The sequence below is a fragment of the Halichoerus grypus genome, chromosome X (assembly GCF_964656455.1).
Source record: "Halichoerus grypus chromosome X, mHalGry1.hap1.1, whole genome shotgun sequence".
In the NCBI taxonomy this organism is placed as follows: Eukaryota; Metazoa; Chordata; class Mammalia; order Carnivora; family Phocidae; genus Halichoerus; species Halichoerus grypus.
In genome coordinates, this window is record NC_135727.1 from 27270710 (window position 1) to 27283152 (window position 12443).

General features: G+C 44.1%; 1 long non-coding RNA gene across 1 annotated transcript in view; it reads left to right on the forward strand.

Moving 5' to 3' along the window:
• LOC118544032 (uncharacterized) overlaps positions 1-8227 on the forward strand; it is a 66494-nt gene extending 58267 nt beyond the window's left edge. The window contains exons 3-4 of the long non-coding RNA XR_013444698.1: positions 3563-3759; positions 7886-8227. This is a non-coding gene — a long non-coding RNA (uncharacterized LOC118544032). The remainder of the gene's footprint in view (positions 1-3562; positions 3760-7885) is intronic.
• The last annotated feature ends 4216 nt before the right edge of the window (positions 8228-12443 follow it).

Here is a 12443-nt window from a genome sequence, read left to right on the forward strand (position 1 = left end):
TAGATATTAAAACAATTGTAAGGTTACAATTTTAAAAGTATGATATGGTAATTAAAATAAGAAGAAGCAGGGGTGCCTGGATGGTGGTAGAACATGCAACTCTTCATCTCAGGGTGATGAGTTCAAGCCCCAAGTTGAGCGTGGAGCCTACTTAAAAAAAAAAAAAAAAGAAGCAGAATAGAAAGTTTGGAAATAAACCAAGTGCATACAACAATTTAGATTTTGGTAAAGGTAGCATTTTGAAATCAGTAGAGAAAAGATAACATTGTCTAGTAAAGGTGTCTGGAAAACTAGCTAGCCAGCTGGAAAAATAAAGATGATGTACTACCTCATTCCTTACTCCAAAAATACATTGAAATGTACCAAAGATATAATAGAACCATAAAAATAGTATATGAAAAAAAATGGGTGAGGCTTTTGTAAGCGTGGCTCAAAACCAAGAAGCTCTAAGAGCAAAAAGACATAAATTCAACGACATAAAAAAAACTTTAAAACCTGCAAAGCATAAAACACCATAAATAAAGATTAAAAAAACAGGGGTGCGTGGGTGGTGCAGTCAGGTAAGTATCCTACTCTTGGCTTTGACTCAGGTCCTGATCTTAGGGTCATTGTATCGAGCCTTGCGTGGAGCCCCGTGTCAGGCTCCACACTCAGCGGGAAGTCTGCTTGAGATTCTTTCCCTCTCTCTCTCTCTTCCTCTGTCCATCCCCCTGCTCGCTTGCTCTCTCTCTAAAATAAATAAATAAATCTTAAAAACAACAACAACAACAACAAATTGGGGCGCCTGGGTGGCTCAGTTGATTAAGCGACTGCCTTTGGCTCAGGTCATGATCCTGGGAGTCCCAGGATTGAGTCCTGCATCAGGCTCCCTGCTCAGCAGGGAGTCTGCTTCTCCCTCTGACCCTCCCCCCTCGTGCTCTCTCTCTCTCACTTTCTCTCTCAAATAAATAAATAAAATCCTTAAAAAAATAAAATAAAATCTTTAAAAAAACAAATTGGGAAGATATATTTGCAACACATATGACAGACAAGACTTTACTTAATACAAAAAAGAATTCTTACAAATCAATAAGACCAACAAGACATTAGAAAAATGGACAAAGGATATGAGAATATACAAATGGTTAGTAAATGGGGGCGCCTGGGTGGCTCAGTCGTTAAGCGTCTGCCTTCGGCTCAGGTCATGATCCCGGGGTCCTGGGATCGAGCCCCGCATCGGGCTCCTTGCTCCGCGGGGAAGCCTGCTTTTCCCTCTCCCACTCCCCCTGCTTGTGTTCCCTCTCTCGCTGTCTCTCTCTCTCTGTCAAATAAATAAATAAAATCTTTAAAAAAAAAAAAAAAAACCCAAATGGTTAGTAAATGTATGAAAGATACTCCGCCTCATTAATAACCAAAGAAATACAAATCAAAATATTTCATTTGACCTATCAGATTGGTAAAGATTCAAAATATTGGCATTTCCAGTGTTGGCAAGTGTGCAGAGAAACAGCTACTCAACACTGTGGTAGGATCATACACTGGGTCAGTATTGTTGGAAAGCATTTTGTATATCTATAAACATTGTATATCTATAAATATTTTAAACGTCCAGACTCTTTGACCTAGCCACTACATTTTGGTGAATCTATTGTGTAGAAATACTTAAAGCTGGATATATAGTATTGATCACTGTGGAATTAATGATAAAGATGAAAAATTGATGAAAAACCCTTAAATATAGGGGGCTGGTTAAATAAATCATAGTAACCCATGTAATAGAATTCTACATAACAAAAGAATTAGATAAGTTGCTACTGTCACATTTCGAACTTTTTTTAAATTAATAAACTTTATTTTTAGAGCAGTTTCAGGTTTACAGCAAAATTGAGCAGAAAGTACAGAGCATTCTCAAATACCCCAGGTCCTCACACATGCACAACCCCCCCCTCAACAATTGACATCCTATAACACAGTGGTAGATTTTTACAATTGATGAACCTATGTTGACACATCATTATCACCCAAAGTTCATAGTTTACATTAGGGTTCATTCTTGGTGTTGGACAGTCTATGTATTGTGTGGATTTTTAAAAGCAAGTGTAGAAATAAGCAGCATGATTTCAGTATTATAAACAACATATATAAACATATCTGTGTGCATATAACGTGTGTGTGCATGCGTGTGCACATGTAAAATTCAAATGAGAATTGTCCTGTTTTGGAATTTTGCTAATGCTCAAAGCTGAGGTCCATTTCCTCCTCCTCCTCCTTCTTCTTCTGCAGGTTTCAGAGCAAGGTTTAATGCTGTGCACATTCAAACATGAAAGCTATTTTCAGAAACAGAGTCCTAAGTCATGCTGTCAGTTTCCTTGAGGTGCATCTTGAGGGCATGGGCTGTTTCAGGCATGGCAGGAGCTAACATGGAAGGAGACAGCCGCACCAGCAGACACCAGAGGGGTCTGAGGAGGGTCAGTTTACTCATCCTTAGACTTGCCCTTGGTGTAGGGCACCCAGTCCAGAATCAGCCACCAGTCCGTGGCCCACACCAGCCTCCCAGTGTGAGGTCCACTTTCTAAAGAATGGACCAAGGACCTGCCAGGCACCCCCTCCAGCATGCACAAAAATACAGAATTGGTTCTTCAGCCATCATACTTGCCACATCACTAAGTCCATACGAAGAGAAGACCAGAAATTTGCGGCAAATTTATTGACACACAAACCAGACATCAGATTCAGGGGTTGACAGACTAAGGTGATGAATGATGTGGTTTTCCTCTTCAAATGTGGGGGATCCAAGAGAATTCCTCAATGCTAGGGTGGCTGCTGAGCTGCAGAAATTTGGACACTGTTAATCTGGGTCTTCTGGGAAGCAGAGGCTGAGAGTGAGTTAAGAGGGTCAGAAGTTTATTGGGTAGGTAAACTCCGGGGAGATGTCAAGGGAGGGAAGAGGAATTGGACAGGGAAAACTTCAGACGATGATACACATTTCATACCTGTGAAAAGAAATGGCTGGGTGGGGGGGAGGTACAGAACTGAGCAGGGAGAGCGTGCAGATGGTGATGCAGATATGACATCTCTAAAGGGGGCAGAAAGTAGGATTGGGCAGAAAGAACCTGAGACCACCATGCAGATCTGACAAAGTTTCAGCCAACCCAATGGTGAGCTCCGGAGCAAAGATTGCCTGTTAGAGGAATCCCATGTTGGGCAGAAAATGGACAGGTCCTAGTACCCCTGCCATGCTCAGTCAGTCATTGGCTGGAGGATGCCCAGAAAGTAAATCTTGGTTAAAACACTGCAGTGGGGGCGCCTGGGTGTCTCAGCCGGTGAAGCGTCTGCCTTCGGCTCAGGTCATGGTCCCAGGGTCCTGGGATTGAGCCCCCCGTCGGGCTCCCTGCTCAGCGGGGAGTCTGCTTCTCCCTCTGCCTCTGCCGTTCCCCCGCTCATGCTCTCTCTCTCTCTGACAAATAAATAAATAAAATCTTAAAAAAAAAAAACCCACTGCAGTGGATCCTGAAGGTGCTGCTGCTGGAGGCTCTCAGCTACGTTCACTCCTTGCAGCTAAATGGCAAATTCTTTCTTGAAGGGAGAGCCCAGCAACGATCCTTCACGCCTGCCACAGAGGACTGCCCCGGGAGCGCCACTAGCATGGAGGGTGGTGAAAGAATTTTTGAGAACTTGACACATGCCTCCTGGAATTTGGGGGCATCTGTGAACGTAGAGGATTCCCACTTCTCCCCCAGAGAATGCCGCAGGTGGAATAAAATAACCTACCACAGCAGGGTAAGGAGAGAAGGCACAAGTTGGGGGGGGGAGGGGCTTGTTCTCCCATTGGTCGGCATGGGGAGGATGCTTGAGTTTCCCAAGAAACAAGTAGGTGCCTCAGAATGAAGCTGGACTCCAGCTTTTGTGAAGTTATCCTGCTTTCAGCAGGTAACCTGTTGAGGTGAGGCATCCCCAGTTAGTAAGAGGCCATGAGGTATACTATCAGGGATAGAAACTGAAGGAAGGTTGCAAGTAAATCAGCAAGAGAGCCCAGTGTTCAAACTGGGGAACTGTGCAGTGTGGAGATTTTTTTGGCATCTCTGAAGAATCCATCTATGTGTCCTCCTAACCTCTACCTCCCCCAAAAGCAAGCATTAGGGATACCTGCCACGCTGAGGACATCAAGGCCAGCCTATATTAGGCAGGAAAGAGCGACAAAAGAGACCAGATAAGTAAAAATAAAAACAAAAATGAAACATCAAAAACAAAACACTTGGGGACGCCTGGGTGGCTCAGTCGGTGAAGTGTCTGCCTTCGGCTCAGGTCATGATCCCCGGGTCCTGGGATGGAGCCCCACGTCGGGCTCCCTGCTCAGCAGGAAGCCTGCTTCTCCCTCTCCCTCTGCCTCTCCCCCTGCTTTTTCCCTCTCTCTCTCTCTGACAAATAAATAAAATCTTTAAAAAAAAAAGGAAAACAAAACACTTGGCTCCTTTTCTCTAACCCCCCACCGCCCCTTACTCTAGGGGACCCAGAAGCAGCTGAGCGAGGGGAAGGAGAATAAAAGAGCAGTAGAGGTCAGGCCTGACCTGGGATGGGAGAAGACACTGTTTGAGCGGAGTGGTTGGAGACAAAGCTTTTTTTTCTTTTTTTTTTTTAAGATTTTATTTATTTATCTGACAGAGGGAGAGAGCACACAAGCAGGGGGAGCTGCAGGCAGAGGGAGAAGGACAAGCAGACTCCCTGCTGAGCAGGGAGCCCATCTTGGGGCTCCATCCCAGGACCCTGGGATCATGACGTGAGCCAAAGGCAGACGCTTAACCAACTGAGCCACTTTGCCCTGAGACAAAGCTTTTTTGTATTTACACTCCACCAAATTAAAAATGTTCAATAAATCAGGGGCGCCTGAGTGGCTCAGATGGTTAAGCATCTGCCTTCAGCTCGGGTCATGATCCCAGGGTCCTGGAATCAAGCCCCACGTCCGGCTCCTGGCTCAGCGAGGAGCCTGCTTCTCCCTCTCCCTCTGCCTCTCCCCCTGCTCATGCTCTCTCTCTCTCTGTATCTCTGTGTCTCGAATGAATAAATAAAATCTTTAAAAAAAAGTTCAATAAATCAATTATATATCCATAGATCTAAATATACATTGGAAAAAATTGGGAAAGATACATATCAAACTGTTATTTATGGTAATTACTAGGGATTTAGGGGAAGTTATGGGTGGGGCACAATTTTATTTTTTACTTTATATGCTTCTGTATGAGTTTTATTTCATCAAGCACTAATTAGTTTTAAAATAAAGAAAGTTAAATAAAACAAGTTGTTTGAAATGAACTAACTGAAAAGTATTTGATTGAGAGTTAATTTATTGTACACATTCATGAAGCTCAATGGATCTCAAGGAGGATAAACATAAAGAGAGCAACAGATACACACAGCATAGTAAAATCCATTCTCTATATTTTTTGAGTTTTTTTAAGTGGTTGTTAAAAGGTTTATCCTCAAATTCTGGGAAGATGGCAGCTTGAACAAATGTCCATGGCATACTTTCTACTCAATTCTGCCTAAGAATAACACAACAGCCAGTGTAGGCAAGGTGACGGAGCCTGGAAGCTGCATCTAAGGCCATATTTCTTTTAGGATCCTCTAGTGGGGATGAAAAACAGATTCAAGCCAAGGTCATGCTCTTCTTGGGCAGCCTCCAGCTGCTAGTGCCTGACCATTTTTGCCCAATGTGGGATACTTCAAATAAGAGATCTTTGCTCCGGAGTTACTTCTTCGGTTGGCTGAGACTGTTTGATCACCTTAAATCGGGGTGAGAGTCAAGGGATAGTGGTAGAGGACAGGGCATATCTGTTGGAAACCTGGGATAATGACAGTGATTTTGTGGTTCTCTGAGGAAGTTCAGCCTGCTCTATGAAGCCTGGTCCTGCCTACCTGCTTTCCTGAGGTCCTACAGGGGCCTGATTCAGCTGACCATGGTGGACCTCCAAGAAAACGAATCTGTTGGTTTGAATTGCTACGGTTGGAAGAGATTTCCACTTGTATTCAGGGAGACATGGGACAGAGAGGCTTCCTCCCTGTGCCTCACAAAGGCATAATGGCTCTTCATCTAGTTTATTTCTGACCCACAAAAGCAAAAACTACTTAACCTTCTACCATTCACTACCATTTACCACTGCTCAAGAGACGCTAATTGCCTGCCCTAATTGCTAAGGAGTCAAAATCACAAGAAGGCAAAGAGAAATAACCCATTTAAGGAAAATGATTAACTAGAGGGAGGAAGACTAACTTGAACAATTAGACAGGTGGCTCCCATTAATGTAGAAAGGAAGAGTCAGAAGGGAATTATTAAATAATTAAACAAATTAATATTTGTAAAATGTTTAGAACAGTTCTGTCATATACATGTTTGTTAAATAATGAACTATAACAAGAAGTAATGAGAACGCCCAAGGATGTGGAATCGGAGCACAAAAAAGACCCTGTAGAACTAGAAAGTATGATTTTAGAAATTCAAAAAATCAGAACAAAAATCTTGCAAGCTTCCAAGCAGAAAGAACACATTCTGGTTTCCAGCTGATTTGGACAACAGGAGGCATTGGTGAATGGTTGGAGGCAGGGAATACGGAGAAGCCAGAGTATTTCCTCACTTCCTTCTCTGCCTCAGATAGCATCGCTAGTAGTGATTACAGCTCCTCTGTAGCCCCCACGCCTACCAGACAGGCTTCCACTGAGTAACCCTGGCCCCTGGGCTCCAGTAAAACCACTTCCTGCCTTTGACACCCCCCCAGCCTAGGGGCAGTAGATGCTCCCTGCCTTTCTTAATCTCTGGGCTATCCCTTATTGTCCCCTGTTTGGTTTATCAATTCTTCCATTATCTATGTAATCCATTCCCTGTATTTTTATATTCCCTCTATTTTATTTATTTATTTATTTATTCATTCATTCATTCATTTAGTGATCTCTACACCCAACATGGGGCTCGAACTCATGACCCCAAGATCAACAGTCACATGCTCTTCCAACTGAGCCGCCAGGTGCCCCGTATAGCCCTCTATTTTATTTTATTTTTTATTTTTTTGAAGATTTATTTATTTGAGAGACACACAGAGAGAGTGCAAGCAGGTAGTGGGGCAAAGGGAGAGGGAGAGAGAGAATCCTAAAGGAGACTCCCCGCTGAGCGCAGAGCCCGACATGGGGGGCTTGATTCCAGGACCCCGAAATCATGACCTAAGCCGAAACCAAGAGTCAGATGCTTAATTGACTGAGCCACCCAGGCACCCCTCCCTCAATTTTGAATACTCAGAGCTGTTTCTATTTTCTGGTTGGACTCTGACTGACACTCTTACAAAGGAGAATAAACCAGGATTAGAGGTTTTTTCTTATAAGGCTATTTTTTTTAAAGAGTTTATTTATTTATTTGAGAGAGAGAGAGAGTGTGAGAGTGTGAGTGAGAGAGCCCGAGTTGGAGGTGGGGGGCAGAGGGAGAAGCAGAGACCCACTGAGCCGGGAGTCTAATGCAGGGGCTCGATCCCAGGACCCTGAGATCATGACCTGAGCTGAAGGCAGATGCTTAACTGACTGAGCCACCCAGGTGCCCCAGGACTAGAGTTTTAATATATGACACAGAAAGCTGGAAAACACTGGAATACCATCTATAGAATGTTGGGAGTAGAGGATTGCTGGCTGACAAACCTATACCAGGCTTTGACAGGCTGCTTCTAAAATGGCTCCAAGTAATCCTCACCTCCTGGTATTCACTCCCTGTGTAATTCCCTCTTCTTGTGTGTGTGTTGGTCCTTGTGACTTGCTTATCACAGACTATGGCAAAAATGATGGGATGTCACTTTCATAATTAGGTTGTGAAAAATTGTGGCTTCTGTTCTGCTTATGTTCCCTCTCCGGCTGTTCTTGTACTCTGATGTAGAGAGCCATCTGGCAAAAAAACTGAGGACCTCAGTCCAACAGCCAGCGAGGAACTGAATCCTGCCGAAAACCATGTGACTGAACTTGGACATGGATCCTGTCCCAGCTGAGCCTTGAGATAAGACTGCAGCCCCAGCTGATAATTGATGGCAGCCTGTGAGAGACCCTGAGTGGACACCTTGATGGAAATCCTGAGAGATTGTTAAGTAGATGACTCAGTTAGGCCATGCTATTCCTGACCCGTAGAAACAGTGAGATCATAAATGTGTGTTGCTAAGTTTTATTTTTTTTAAAGGTGGAATTCAAGATTAAAAGCAATAAACAATACAAAAAGGGGCATAAATTGTTCGATCTTTAATGAAGAGATGAGCCATAAACCTTTATGTACTAAATTGTTACAGCAGCTTAAGATTTAAAACAAAACTCTTAGAAACACAAGAAGATTTTGATAAAAACCACAACCATAATGGGAGATTATAATATACCTCCTTCAAAACTTAACTGATCAAGTACACAAGAAATATGCTAGAAAATAGATGATTTGGAGGCACCTGGATAGCTCAGTCTTTTGAGCGACTAACTCTTGGTTTTGGCTCAGGTCATGATCTCAGGGTCATGGGATTGAGCCCCCTGTTGGGCTCCACGTTCAGCGAAGAGTCGGCTTGGGATTCTCTCTCTCCTTCTTCTTCTGCCCCTCCCCCCTGCTCGTGCTTGCTAAATAAATAAATAAATAAATAAATAAATAAATAAAATCTTTTAAAAAAATCATCTATTTTCTTTTTTTAAGATTTTATTTATTTATTTGACAGAGAGAGACACAGCGAGAGAGGGAACACAAGCAGTGGGAGTAGGACAGGGAGAAGCAGGCTTCCCACCGAGCAGGGAGCCCGATGCGGGGCTCGATCCCAGGACCCTGGGATCATGACCTGAGCCGAAGGCAGATGCTTAACGACTGAGCCACCCAGGCGCCCCGAGAATTCTTTTTTTAAGTAAGCTCTACACCCAACATGGGGCTTGACCTCACAACCCCGAGATCAAGAGTCACATGGTCTACCGACTGAGCCAGCCAGGCACCCCTAAGAGAGGAGATTTTAGAGGCTGCATTTTCTCATTGTCATCCAGTGAAATTAGAAATAAATAATAAAAGATGGTCAAAATATCTTTACTAGTTAGAAATGGAAGAACATCAATTTAATCCTAGATTAAAGAGAAAATAAAAACAGAACTCATAAAAAGTTTAGGAAGTAACAAAATGTGGATATACCAAATTCTATGGGATCACCTAAAACTTTATTTAGAAGAAAATTTACAGTTCTGGGGCGCCTGGGTGACTCAGTCGGTTGGAGTATCTGCCTTCGGCTCAGGTCATGATCTCAGGGTCCTGGGATGGAGCCCTGCATCAGGCTCCCTCTGCTGCTTCCTCTGCCGCTCCCCCTACTTGTACTCTCTCACTCTCGCTCTTTCTCACATAAATAAATAAATGAAATCTTAAAAAAAAAAAAAAAGAACTTTCTAAAAAAAAGGAAGAGAATTCACAGCTTTAAATCAGGAATCACAAAAGTCTAGGTAGGTCATGGAGATGTACGAAGTGGCTAGATATAAAAGTGGAGGTGGGGCCTATGGAGACTTAGCAGGGACATGACTGCCCTGAAAGCACTGGAGTCCACCAGTCTGTGATATCCCCTTTAAATGCTTTTCGTATTAACAAAGAAAAAGGGCACCTGGGTGGTTCAGTCGTTAAGCGTCTGCCTTCGGCTCAGGTCATGATCCTGGGGTCCTGGGATCGAGCCCCACATCGGGCTCCCTGCTCTGCAGGAAGCCTGCTTCTCCCTCTCCCATTCCCCTTGCTTGTGTTACTGCTTTCGCTGTCTCTCTCTGTCAAATAAATAAAAATTAAAAAATATATATAAAAAAAGATTTAAAAAAAACCAAGGGAAAAAAATGGAAAATATGGAAACGAATCAACTAAGAACACAGTGGCAAAGCTGCACAATTATCTAAAAGAAAACATAAACGGAATTAATAAAGAATAAAGCTCAAAAAATTAGTGAAACAGAAAATTGTCACAGGTTGGGTTCCCTGGGAAACAGATGCTGAGGAGGAAAGGATCCAAAAGGTTTATTGAGGAGTAAGGTCTGTGAAGCAGAAGAGGTAGGGCATGTTGGCGGCCCTGCAGACCTGACAAAGTCTCTGCCAGCTCACTGGGGAGCTGCACAGCAAAGATGTTCCAAGGATCCCACATTGGGCAGAAAAGGTTATGCCCCAGTCCTTCCACCTTGCCCGGTCATTAGCCGTGGACATCCCAAGAGCAGTGTGACCCTCAGCTCAAAATCTGAGGTGGACTCTGAAGGTCCTAACGGCTGCCGGCACTCTTTGCGGCTGGGCAGTTAGTCCTTTCTGGAAGCGGGCTCTGAGTGTTGCCTCTCTGCCACAAAAACAATAAGAAGTGGTATAAAAAAATTAATAAAACCAAAAGCTGGCTGTAAAAAAATTAATTCAGTTTATTAAAGCTTCCGCCTTTTGTGGCAGAATTTGCAAAATTGTGCTGCAAGTGGAATCTATGGGGACAGATCTGCAAAGAGGGGACATTTAGACTATGTTGAATGGTATCAGGTAAAAACAAGTAGGCTTCAAAGCCCTGCCTTCCACGGTGGGGCCTTTAAGTCCCTCATCTTTTTAAACCAGCCTTCCTTCCACTGCTCTGTAAATAAGGAACTGATTTTTAATGATCTGAAATTAAGAAAAAGCTACCCCTCCTAGAAAACCAGAGAGGATCGTTGTATCAGGAAGGGCTCGGCTGGGACCTTGGACAGGGTATGTGAATGTGCCCTTGAATCCCTGAGGATTCAGAGATTTGGTGGACCCAGTTTGCCTCAACTGCCCAACTCCCTGAGATTTCCTGCCAGTTTCTGCACTGGCTTGACCGGCATAATTCAAATGGGAAAACCTCACAGTCATTCCAGTTTTCTGGAGCTCCATGGTAACATGTAGTAACAGCTGATAGGATGTATTCCACACATTGTATTATGGAATTTCTTCAAGGAATTGCTAAAATATATGGAGCTGATTGTTTTGTAGTACTCCTACATGTTTTACCTAGATTAGATTCTAGATTGTCAATAGATCCATTAAATGACTTAGCACAGTAACTATTCAGAACATTTGATCAACCTCAGTGGCAGAAATGGAAGAAACTGCACTGTCCAGTATGCTGATCACTAGCCACATGTGACTACCGAGCACCCAAAATGTTGGTAATCCGACTGGAAATGTGCTAGAAGTGTAAATACATGCAGGATGTCAAAGAGTTGGTATGAAAAAGAAAAAGGAATGTGAAATATCTCATAATTTTCCATACTGATGAATATTGATGTATTTTGGATATATTAGAGAAAATATATTAAGGTTTATCTGACCTGTTTCTTTTAACTCTTTTTAATGGGGCTACTAGTATTTAAAATCACACATGCGGAGGTGCCTGGCTGGCTCAGTCGGAAGGACGTGGGACTCTTGATCTGGTCGTGAGTTTGAGCCCCACATTGGGTGAAAAGATTGCTAAAATAAATTTTTTAAAAATAAATTTTTAAAAAATCACACATGTAGCTCACATTTGTGACTTGCATCGTATTTCTATTGTACGGTGCTGCACGAGATATTTACTGTGAAGTTTCTTGAATCCCTGTTCTTTTAAAAAAATTATTTATTTTTTGAAATTCCAGTATAATTAACATACAATTTGAATTCCTCTTCTTTCGACTCACTCGGAGTTTCAACTGGCACAGCAATGTTAGTAAACCCATCCTTCTGGCTTGCTAAGGCTTTAACTGTATAAAGGCTGATGTATATCATTACTGTGTTCATCTTCAGTTCTCCGTAATCTTCTGATTGATGGGGAGGTGATGTGAAGATATCCAGCGTCTATCCACACTGGAAAGTGCACATCGAGAGAGGGGGAACATGATGGGAAGGTCCTAAGCAGGGGCAGCAACAAAACAACAAAACCCGCATTAAGTTATCCTGCCCCGCGTGTGATAATGGTTCCAGCGAGTCCTTTTGTTGACCGACCCGTGAAGGCCAACCTTCTAGGTGTGCATTCAGCTGAGATCCTGCGGCTGTGTACCACTGTGTACCGCCCGGGCACTCGGCTGGACATCTGGTGCAGGAGGATGAACCGAGCGGCGGCCGGGCAGTGCGGCTGGAGCGGCTCCAGGAGGGACCAGGCACCGCGAGCCCGGCGGGGAGGGGGGGTGGCGGAGAAGGAGGAGGAGGAGGAGGTGGCGGAGGCGGCGACAAAGGAGGAGGTGATAGCATCCGGGGCCGCGACGCCGGAAGATGGGGCGGGCGGCTGCTTCCCTAAGCCCGGAAAACCCCGGAGTCACCGCTTCTGCGCGGCGGAGCCGATTCCCCGGAGCCGCCCCCACCGCCCTGTCGCCTCCGCTGGGAGTGACCGGGTCCCCGGGCTCCGCGTTCACGCGCCTCCCGCCTGACTCGGGGTTGGGCTTGCCTGCCCGTCCGCTCCCCAAAGCCGAGCTGTTTGGAAAGGACCAATAAAATAAATC